The sequence below is a fragment of the Anolis sagrei genome, chromosome 1, assembly GCF_037176765.1.
Source record: "Anolis sagrei isolate rAnoSag1 chromosome 1, rAnoSag1.mat, whole genome shotgun sequence".
Taxonomy (NCBI): Eukaryota; Metazoa; Chordata; class Lepidosauria; order Squamata; family Dactyloidae; genus Anolis; species Anolis sagrei.
The window spans coordinates 62,462,134-62,473,139 of record NC_090021.1 but is presented as its reverse complement, the minus strand read 5'-3'; the positions used below and the strand labels follow the sequence as shown (position 1 = coordinate 62,473,139).

General features: G+C 40.5%; 1 long non-coding RNA gene across 1 annotated transcript; it reads right to left on the bottom strand.

Moving 5' to 3' along the window:
• Positions 1–1,432: 1,432 nt before the first annotated feature.
• On the bottom strand, positions 1,433–9,899 carry LOC132762084 (uncharacterized). The gene is made up of 3 exons (XR_009630084.2): positions 9,783–9,899; positions 2,787–2,859; positions 1,433–1,719 (listed from the first exon to the last, which is right to left on the bottom strand). It is a non-coding gene; the product is annotated as an uncharacterized lncRNA (long non-coding RNA).
• Between the last annotated feature and the right edge of the window lie 1,107 nt (positions 9,900–11,006).

The window sequence follows — 11,006 nt, the reverse complement described above, 5'->3', positions numbered from 1 at the left end:
TCCAGTTTCTCTCCTCCCAATACTGGAATACACAATCAAAACACTCCCAACAGATGGCCATCCAGTCTCTGCTTAAAAACCTCCAGAGAGGAAGACTTTATCCAAGACAGCATATTCCACTTGGAATAGCTCATACGACATCATCACATTGGAGTTGAAATGGCCCGTTTTGCCTTTTTAGGACAGGGCCTGCCGAAGACCGTCAGATGATGCTGGCTTGGCCCTGCCCCTATTCCTCCTGAAGTGGAGGGGAAGTGTCACAAGATGCTTCCTCTGTCACCACAGGGAGGAAAACGTATTTTGTGTAGTTCCAATGGAGCTACCCACATTTTTGTTGCCCATTCCTCCATCTGATGGGGGAAAAGGCAATGTGGCAATGCACATTGCTGCCCTTTCACCCACATGGTGCATTCCACTTCATTTCCAAATGTTCCAGCAGTCATTTGGTTGGAATGGGCATAGTCCTCCTCTTGTCCTGCTCTCTATGCCCAAGCGGGGTGAAGCCCCTCCACTTCTTGCAAGCAAGCAAAGTTTATTGATTAGTCCACTGACCGTATCAACATTAAAAGCAGAAACAGAAACGTACACAAATAGACAATAATCACTATCCTAAGACTCCCATAATAGTGAACTAACATACATTCAAACTTGATTAAGTTAAAAGGTAATTAAAATATCATCATTAAAATGCCAAGTTAAAATTTCAAACCACAAAAATTAAAAATGAAGGTTAAAACAAAGGTTAAAACAGACAATCCCAAGCCAGTTCAAATATCTGCGTCACCCCTACAGTTTACCCCAATCGCCTCCAGATACGCTGTTCTCAGCTACGTTGCCTTTCACCCACATAATGGAGACAGGGCACCAACGTGCCTTGTCCCATCTCCCCCCCCCCCCCATGTGATGGGGGAAGGAGGAGAGCATGCACGGGACACCACGAGATGCCCTGCATGCCTGCCCAATTTGCTAGGGGTGATTTTGAATTCTGATCCTGTCCTCTGGAGTATTTAGCTATCCCTCCTTCTTTGTAGTAATTTGCAACTTTCATAAGAATACCTTCTACTCCATTACCTGAGTCATTTATAAAAATGTTGATTAGAATTGAGCCCCCAACAGAACTTGGTGGCAAAGTTCCCTCAATACTGAAGAAGGGCCACTGGTGAGCACCTTTGGGTTTAACTGGCAACCAATTACAAAACCATTGAACAACAGCACTGTCTAACCCAAACATTCCTAGCTTGTTTGCAAGAATATCATAAGGAATGCTACCTGAAATCATGTATTTCACAATAATAATAATAATAAGAAGAAGAAGAAGAAGAAGAAGAAGAAGAGTCATTATTTTTAACCCATCCTCTCTCCCCATGGGGACTCGGGGTGTCCTCCAAAGTAAAAATAGCAATAATAACATAATAAACAATTAAATAAACCATTAAAAGTAAACAGATTAGTTCATTCTTCTTACCAGAGTCTTAGTGGTCAACCAAGGAAGACCACCAGCCAGCTGAGGCTACCCTTGTTCAGATATAGGCTCCCCTGGAACATCTGAGCTATCCATGGAGCCCATTTGGCACTTCTTCCTAGGCCACTGTATCCAGAAATGCTTTGCCACATTAAAAATCGCTAATTCCATAGATTGCTCATGGCTTGCTATCCCTTTCATTCAGAATGGACAAATGGTGGTCCTCCAGCATTCCACTGTTATACTAACTTGGAACTCTGTCAAAAAAAAGAGATATAAGATTAGTTTGGCATGACTTGTGTTTGAAAATCCATGATAACTCTTAGTGATCACAGCATGCCTTTCTAAATCTTAGACTCTCTGTTTCAGGATCTGCAGTAGAATCTTTCCTAGTATTAACGTAAGGCTGACATAACAGTAATTGTTTGAGTCCTCTTTTTTTCATTTTTGAAGAAGTCATCCCAACAAAGTTCTTGCATGCATAACTGTTGGATATGGATAACACAGCTGGCATTTGCCTAATAGCGCATAAGCATACTCAAACATTGGGAGCAGAAATGGTCAGGAATTGTGACTTCTTCAAGTTCAGAATGGGGAATGAGAGTAGTACTGTACCTTAGCTCTTACCAAAAGAGGATCTATCCCCTTCTCTGAAAAGAAGGGCAAAAGGGAAGAGCTTAGTCCACCCTGGAGAAACTAAAAGAATCACTGTCCCCGTCTCTTTCTGCCATGTTGCGACTTCTGGCTTTTTTGAATGCCTGGGTGAGAAAATGGTGGCAGCCAGGGCAGCTCGCCGCCTGAGGTGGCATTGATGCTTTCTTCTCTCCATAGATGAACTCTCAGTTTATCCATAATTTTGACACCAAAACCTGCCCTCAACTTATACATAAGGTCGACTGATACATGAGTATACAGTAGAGTCTTACTTATCCAAACTTCGCTCATCCAACGTTCTGTATTATCCAACACAGTCTACTTTCCTGCCTGGAATAATGTCCAGGGTGGGAGAAAGAAAGAACATTTGTCTGTTTTGGTGCTAAATTCATAAATACATGAATATATTATAATGTTATTGTGTATTGAACTGCTTGTTCTGTCGATTTGTTGTAAAACATGATGTTTTGGTGCTTAATTTGGAAAACCATAATGTAATTTGACATTTAATTGGCTTTTCCTTAGTCCCTCCTTATTATCCAACATTTTTGCTTATCCAACATTCTGCCGGCCTGTTTATGTTGGATAAGCGAGACTTTACTGTATATGGTAGTTGTGAGTATTATACCAGTTGTAATTTATTTCTTTAAAGTTTTGTATATCACCTCACCTTATAGGGACGATTGAGCTGTAATCTCACTTCTTAACTCTGTTGCTTTGTGGAATACCAAGAATAATGTGCACTGTAATGATCAGACATTACTGATGAGTATAGATGGTTTCCTCAGTCTACAGATATCTGCTCCCATAAAATTCCTGTCTGTCTTAACAAGGATTTTGCAGGAGTGGTACTAGAAGGCTTTTGTCTTTTAAACAGGAAAAGAAAAAGAAAAACATAACAGTAGGGGCGAATCTGGAGGCAAGCACCGGGTGGCAAGGCAAAGAAATTTATCAAGGAAATATTTTGTCAAAAGCAACATGTTCAAAGCTAGCTGAAAATAGATGTCAAACACAAAGGAAAAGGGATGGGTGGGTAAACGTTTGGTGTGCAGGAAGAATGAGAGAAAAAGAGAAAGATCAAACAAATAACAACATTCCCAGGGACTCAAAAGTTCCTTCAAGATTTTATATTATTATTAATGTCTATTTCCTATCAGAGCAAGACAAGAGGGCCAATTTGCTGCCATTTGGGCCTGAGTGGTATGTCACAAGAGACACTTCAGCCTCTCCAAAAGCCCATCCTGCCTCGCTTCAAAGCCAAAAGGACAGCCGGCCCAAACATTAATTTGCTTCTTAATTGCTGTCCTCTTCTTGCCATGAAAAATGATTCAGTCACATAGTTAATTCTTGTTTCACCCTCCCTTCCACAACCAAACCCAGCCCACTGAGATTGGATACATGATGAAAAGGCTGGAAGCTGTTTCTATTTAACTTTCAGGAGATGGTTAAACTTGTTAGCAGCTTTAATTAAAGATCCTTGCCTTGCAATAAGGCAACTCTAGCTCTCCTTGAGTGAGACAGAAATTCTTTGGGATTTCTCCTTGTCATTAGACTTTTTGGCCCTTTGTTATTGTTTGTGGTGTCCTAAGTTTTCCTCCCAACCCTCCTTTTATTTTAAACACATGCCTTCTTATGCTCATAATATGCCAAATGTTCATCTTCGCCGAAGCATCTTTCAGTCTCATTTGGTCTGGACTTTGAAAAAATATCAATAATGACAATAATGTGCTTTGGATTAAAAATTAAAGAGCCCAGGAAACAATAGCAGTTGAATTGTAGCTGCAATTAATGGGGCAATTAATGCCACAGAGCTATAGCATTGCAGTTTCATCTTTCAAGATGAGAGACAATAGGGTGGGGATGGGGAAAATGCTGAAAAGGCAGGATGTTGCTTTGAGGAGGCTTAGCAAAGAATGTGGAGTGGACCAAGGCAGAGGCAATATCATCAAGATTTAAGTGAGTGAGAGGAGCATTGCCATTGTTATAATGTACCCACCAACATTTCATAAATGAAAATCAGGACACATGTAGCCATGCAACATTAAAATGTGGTGAAGATGATACAACCAATACATGAGGGCAGGGCCGTAGCCAGAAAAAAAATTGGGGAGGGTTGACAATTTCGGCGGGGGGGGGGGGGGTTGAAAATTTCGGAGAGGGTTTTTGAAAATTTTGGGGAGGGTTGCAAATTTGGGGGGGGGGTGAAACTTGTCTCCTAGCTCACGCTGAAGCAAAGAGCATAGCAGGGGGCAGAGCAACCTTCAATAGCCTGCAGCTCCACCCCTGTCAACCACCTCCACCAAGTCTGGCCTCCTTAATGAGAGCATTCAACACACACACACACACACAACTTGGTTGCTTCACTACATCGGCTATTGCTGCAAGTAATGACAGTGTGAATAAATTGTCAATATTTGCTTGAGATAGTGCTTACAGTTCTGGAGGGACTCTTAATTTTTTGCATCTCATAGACTTAGCATGGGGATTTGGTTAACCAGTTAAAATTCATGAGTAAACCAGGTTTTTTTAAAAAAATCTGAAACATTTCGGGGGGGTGAACCCCTAAAACCACACCCTCGCTACAGGCCTGCATGAGGGATAACATACAAGATAGGAGAGGCTGTAACAGTTTGTTTTTGCTTGAAACAATTGAAAATTTTGCACTTTGAACTTGGTTTGCAGCAACTGAAGTATGATGGGAATAAAGAAAAAAGTGGGAGGAAGAGAAAGAAACCAGGATATTTTAAAAGGAGGAAACATGGGATGGTAGAGAAGTAACTGAATCTGTCCCTGACAAATCAGGACAGTTAGATGTGTTGTCAAAATTGCAGAACCCCAAAACCCACGGCAAAGGAGAAACCCAGTTCAGCTACCTCCACAGATGACCTCCATTCCAGATCTGCAAGCACACATACAGACATACCAGGGGGAACATAGGGCAAATCCGATCATCCCTACAGGCAATGGGCATAATTAATAAAATAATGAATTAATCTCTAGGCAGACCAAGAGGTCAGGGAGTTACCCAACACCCTGCCTTTTGTCCTTCCTGGGAATCCATCTAGGTATGCCATCATCCATTGCCGCTCATTCTCTGACTCAGACCCATTGTTCCTTCTGGGCCAGTAGGATTATCACTCATCAACCCAAACTCTACCTACATTCCTTTCTCCCATGTATCAACTGAAAGGGGAACCAAGAAAGAGCCACAGATTTCAAACAACAATGATAGTTTATTAAAGGTCTCACTAGACAAGGAATCCAATCAGATGCAGCAATGGATAGCATGCCTCCACCAATCATCATAGATTGTAGCCTAGGCCACCCTATACAAACCAGCCCTCAGAGCAGCAGAAGTCCATTGTTTGAATAGCTGCCAAACCTCTATACATTTCTTTGCATATATCTATTGCCTCTATGTCTTGAGAGTTCGGACATCCACTTGGACGAGTGAATAAAGTCTCTGTTCTTTGCCTTTAATGCGTTTGTGTCTGATTCAATCCTTCAGAGTCTAGGCATGCCAGGACCTCAAACCCAAAACTGCAGAAGCTGAAATTACATATCAGATGGCATACTATGAAACATGGGACAGAGACATATGGAGAGTACTGTGTTGAATTAAACTTTGTATTTAAGCTGAGGTGAGCACCTGAAGCCCTAAAGATGAGATAAAATGTTCAGTTTAACATCTTTAAAGTACTTGACAATCCAATCTCAGCTGTCCCGAAGCAATGTATATAAGATTAAAGCAGTTAAAATATTAAAAATAAAAATAAAAACATTAATTTTTTTTTAAAAAAAAACCAAAACAATTTCTTAAAGAATAATTTAGAAACAATAGATAATTAAAAAAAAAAAACCTCCAGCAGACATTCCCGATTCTAAGGACTAAAAGCTATGTGAAACAACATAGTTTTACTTGCTCACTGGAAACTCAAGAGGGAAGGAGGGAGCCAGCCTGGGTCCTGTCATGTGTGCCCAGCAACCTCGACTCATTCATGGGGTGGTGAAATATGCAGCAGGACATTAACTGGCTATTCTGGCTGATGGTACAACAAAATCTGGAAGACACCTACTGTTCCCCACTTGATTTAATCAACAAAAACAACAATTCATTACCCGGCTCTCCTTGTGGCTACATGCAAGAACCGCTAACATGCAATCAAGCTAGTATTGGAGCATTCTGTCTCCTCTCTGTGCTTATGCTCTGCAACTTTGCAGCTGTACTCTTTGGTAAATTGCTAACATTTGTGTAGGGCTCAACCAAAAACTGTTTCTAGCTCTGCCAGCAATCATTGGGTTCTGCCCCTCAAATCTCACTTCTACTAGGAGCATGGGTACAAAACTTTGAAAAAAAATCACTCTTTGGAAATATTTATTGGTTGGAGGCAAGTGGCATATTTGGATTCTGAGTCATTGAGTTCTGCCCCAGTTCACACAATCTGTGGGCCCTTCCATGCAGGGACCAAAATGTGAGCCCTGTCCGACTTTTACCTGAGGTGTCCAAACAATGCCTCAAATAAAAGAGGAATAACTTGAGACAAAGCAGGCAAACTCTACTTTGCCCCAAATTATTTAGATACCCTATTAGACCCAGGCCATCCTGAAAGGTTCGGGTCTAATGGGGTGTGGACCCTGTGTGGACAGACTACTGGGTATGCTTCTGCAATCCCAATAGTCTGTTCCCACATCCCAAGTTACTTCTTCAGACTCCATGAGCCCAGAGAAGTGAAGAGGACAACCACTCCTTTCTCAAAGCCCCCCTAGAATCCTTAAAATAAAATAAAAACTTACCAGGTTGCCATGAGGCTGCTCCAGCATCCCTCCTGGCATGTAAAAATGATGCACCAGGAGGTGGGGGAGGGCAAAATGCTCCTCCCCCTCCCCTCTCTTGGCATGTGATTACTACATGCCAGGAGAGCTACCAAAGCAGCTTGAAGGCAAACTGATAAGTTTTTTTAAAAAAAATAAGGATTTTGGGGGGAGAGGTAGTGACCATGCTGGAATGGGGACAACCTTTGGGAAATCCCTCTTCTTTTGGGGACTTAAACCCACTCCAAAGTGGGTTTAAGTTTAGTCTGAAAGCACCCCATTTGACTTTAACTAAGGAGGCTCTGGGCTTGGCCTTCAATGCCTGCCTAGATCTTGTTAAAATCATCCACTAGGAACCCTTATTGTTTGAAGATGGCACAATTAATGTATATTAAAGCAACAGGCTACAATATGCCATCTCAGCAGTACTGCAGCAAAGAAATCTCAATACCTCCTGATTCCAAACTTAAACGTTTCTGCATTTCATCCCAAAAATACTGGCAGCAGGGCCCCTTGAGCTCTAAAGATGATAAACACAGAAAGCGTCAACAGTGAATAAAGCACGTTTTGAATAATAGACATACCCTGTCGATCTAAGATGACTGTCTTCCTTTATTTTCTCTCCCTCTTCCTCAGAAAATCTATTTTCTAACAATCTTGCAAATGTGAAGCATCTTATGGTTTGCCTGAGCACACAGGGGCAGCCATTCGACTTCTTAAGCAATATCTCACATTCCCAGGACCTTCATGTTTCTTTTTTTTAAAAAAACCCCATTTTATTACTTGAAAGAAAATAAAAATAGATTCAATTCCCATGAGCTATAAAGTTAAGAAAAGGTTACAGCCTACTGTTTCAGTCTCCTTTAGGGATGGAAGAGGGGTCTGCAACAATTTGACCTTCCAGGAAATTGAAGTATCTATTTTGCCAACTCTTTTATTGCCCCAGAGAGTCATTGCTGATGAGATTAAGCCCAGAATAAGTAAGTAGAGAAGAATTATGAGTTTTCTTTCATAAAGCAAGATGTAGATGATGAAAGCATTACAATTGCTCTTAGAGCTGGCCGTACCATGCTCACCAGATATATTCTGATATACTTACTTACTTACTTTACTTACTTTAAGCAAGTAAGGAGGCCAGTTGGATTTAATAAGGTAGTTTCAGTAGTCGGTTATACAGGAACTCTCTCAGAATAGAGAGTCTGGGCCAACAGTATCCAAATAGGGAGGAATACTATGCTTTAGAAATGAGTTCAGACTCTCATTAAAAACACTGAAAAAAATGAAGGTGTGTAAGGACCTTAGAAATTTTTGTTCATATAGAACAATATCTCAGAACCGATTCATATACCCTTGACACATGACCTGGAATCAGGCATTCAGAGGTGGTACATATATGATTTTACCTCAACTAATACTTGAGTTGATTTTTCTCTTGTTTTTAATGCACATATGTAGTTTTAATTCTCTAGATTTGTCAATTATATTTTAAAAGAATTTGTTTATGTTTTAGGTGTTTTTGTATGTATTTTAATCTACATTTGTTTCCACCTTTGAAAGCCAAGATGCAAATGAATAAATAATAGTGAATCATAATAATGTTTCAATTTGCTATCAACTATCAAAAAATATGTAGGGAGCAATCTTCCATTTTCCCTGCAGGGTTCAGGGACTTGTAACTCCAAAATGTAATGTGATGAAATTCCATTTTAAGAAGGATAATCAACTGTAACAGAAGCAAGTCTTGGATGTAGATTAATGAGAGTTTAAATACCCACAAATAAGAGTTCTTGTGTTCATACCATGAACAGATACCCATAAATGGACTGAAATGGACTGTCTGTATGAACCACAATGCCAACTGGTCTTTTGCAGATGCATTATTTTTCTACACTTATTTTACTATTACTATATTTCAAAATATAAGCACACTGCTTCTTTTTGTGCACTGTATTGCTTTGTATGAAAAGTTAATCCTGGAAGAAGCTGCTGATTTAGTTGTGTCCAGTTCTCCCTCTCTCTCTGCAAAGGTTTGACCATCAAGAACAAAGGTTGGTCAAACCAATTGTTAGATGCTAAAGATAGCATCCAGAGAATAGCCTTAGGAAGCATGTTGACTCAGAAACTACCTCTGAGTCACACTGTTTCCTCTGTTTTCCCTTAGCTCCCAAAGGGTAGTAATTTACTGCTGGCTGTATATGTAGCAATAATTACACTTTTAGCATATTAGATCAGCAACTTTAGCTATGTGTGCAGTGCAATTATGAAAATAAGCAGGTCCTGTCAGGTACAGGGTGCTCACATAAAGTTTAAGGGTAGCTAGAAGCTAGAAGCAAAGCACTATGTTTGTACTATACCTACCAAATGTTATCAGTGAAACAGTGATCCATTAACTGGTGCTTGTCCATGGACTAGTGTGTCAGAATAGTGTTAGTAGCCCACAGAATGTCTCAGCCCCTTTTACTCTCAGTGTGATAAAAGCTAAAAAATACACGAGTCTGTTGCTTTAAGTAGAATAAAAGTATAGTTCTATTCACTGGAGACCAAAAACACAAAGCAAAACAGAAGAATTGTTCTCACCAATATACACAAACAATATCTCTGGTAAGCCTTCTTTACATGACGACATGCAAACGCTACTTAGTTATCAGCAGAATGTCCTTATCTTGCCATAAACAAGCAGTTTCCTTAGCACTCCAAATAGATTCAGTCTTCAGCTTCAGGATGCTGCATAACTGCTCCCAGCAACAGCCAAAGGTTTCTTCAGCTCAAACGAATCAAATGCACAGCTCAAATCTTGCAAACCTAGTTCCTTGTTATATGCTGGAGCAGATAACACACTGTAATGGACTCATACCTTTGTAGGCCAAAGCCGAAGCCTAAAAGTCAGTAAGCCGGCCTCCATGTTAGTGAGGGAAATACCAGGAGAGTCAGATCAGCAGAGGGGAGGAGTTTAGCTATCCCAGGATTGGCTAGGACAGATGGGAGGAGCTGGAGCTGTGAGTGTAAAAAAGGCAGGCAGCTTCTGACATAGAGGGAGATTGGATTTTGATCTGAAGGGAGAGGGTGGCTTTTCGAATGAGCTGAAGATTTCCTGAGGGAGAGTGTTTTAAGGCAGGTGTGGCTATAGAGTGGCCTGGAGGGTCAATAGCCGCCTGTGAACTGGTGTGGGTGAAAACACACTGGTTGTTTGTACACTCTAAAGGACAGGGTATTCTAGGAAAGCTAGATACACTGAGGGGACAGATAGGTTTAGTCTGTCAGAGGGAAATTGCTCATGTTGACGAACAGATACTCAGTTAGGAAGTCCAGTAAGCTTGGTAGGACTCAGAAACCGGTTGAGAAGATTGTGCTGTGCTAACCATATACGCTTGTGTAACTCTAAGAAGAATTCAGTTGTTTGTTCCAATATATATAAATAAACTTTGTTCTAGTTCAACTTTCCATAAAGTCATCCCATTGATTCATTTCATTAGGTCTGTTCCAGTAATCTCTAACATCTTTCAACCTCAGACACTTTATAGGGAGTTAAAGGAAGGGCTGGGAAACAACAAGCTTTATCTCAGGCATAACATCAAGTTAAATTCTCAAATCTATTTGAGTGGTGCCAATAATTCGTCAATACACATCGAGCTTTGTGACAGGTGTCCAGTTGGAGCCTTAGAAAATAAAATACTCTACTCTGATCCTTCAAATTGGTGCCAACAGCTGAATGGTCTTTAGTCCAGTTTACATTGGTGACCAGCTGTGAGCAATATAACAGCCGAAGGAACGTGTGGGTGTGTGTGCCAGGGAATATATTAGTTAAGAATTATTCCCTTGGGCTCTGGCTATCGTTACACACACCCAATTAACTTGTGGCAACTGTAACAGAAAAGGTTCTGATCCTCCCTATTACTTAGAAAAAGCCTGTTGTAGACCCCTAGTTGTAACATGGTGAGGGCCCATATTATGACTTCCTGGTGAATTTCCATGCATAGAAGAAACAATTGCATCTGACGTTCACAAATATGAAGCCAGTCCCTGAATAACAATAATAATAATAATAATAATAATAATAATAATAATAATAATAATAATT